This window comes from Primulina huaijiensis, unplaced genomic scaffold (genome assembly GCF_012295235.1).
Source record: "Primulina huaijiensis isolate GDHJ02 unplaced genomic scaffold, ASM1229523v2 scaffold196702, whole genome shotgun sequence".
Lineage (NCBI taxonomy): Eukaryota > Viridiplantae > Streptophyta > Magnoliopsida > Lamiales > Gesneriaceae > Primulina > Primulina huaijiensis.
In genome coordinates, this window is record NW_027350568.1 from 1 (window position 1) to 367 (window position 367).

Genomic DNA, 367 nt, shown 5'->3' on the forward strand with positions numbered 1-367 from the left:
TTGCTCGCCGAAGTACTCAACCATGTCGTTCCTCTGGAATTAAAATATTCAAAACATAAAGATATAGTCACAATGACTCCATAGTAGCTTCGCTTTGTCCGAACATGTGATAAATAGCTTATTTATGATCATTCCATTGGCTTACCTCTGGCTCTCCATGAACAAGAACATCAATGTCCAGCTCCTCCTGAAGCTTGACAACTTTGTTGATCTCCTCTTTGATAGATGAGATATATTCCTCCTCAGAGATCCTACAAAACGAAATGTAGCTTTAAAATATATAATCTTAAGGCTGCCGATTACAAAGTGCAGAGGAAGAGACAATCACTCACTTTTTGGCTTTGTATTCACGGCGGACTCTTCTGAG

At 39.2% G+C, this 367-nt stretch overlaps 1 long non-coding RNA gene across 1 annotated transcript; it reads right to left on the reverse strand.

Annotated features, from left to right (window-relative positions):
* On the reverse strand, positions 1-367 carry LOC140966005 (uncharacterized). Its single transcript, XR_012173204.1, has 3 exons — positions 333-367; positions 146-251; positions 1-33 (listed from the first exon to the last, which is right to left on the reverse strand). It is a non-coding gene; the product is annotated as an uncharacterized lncRNA (long non-coding RNA).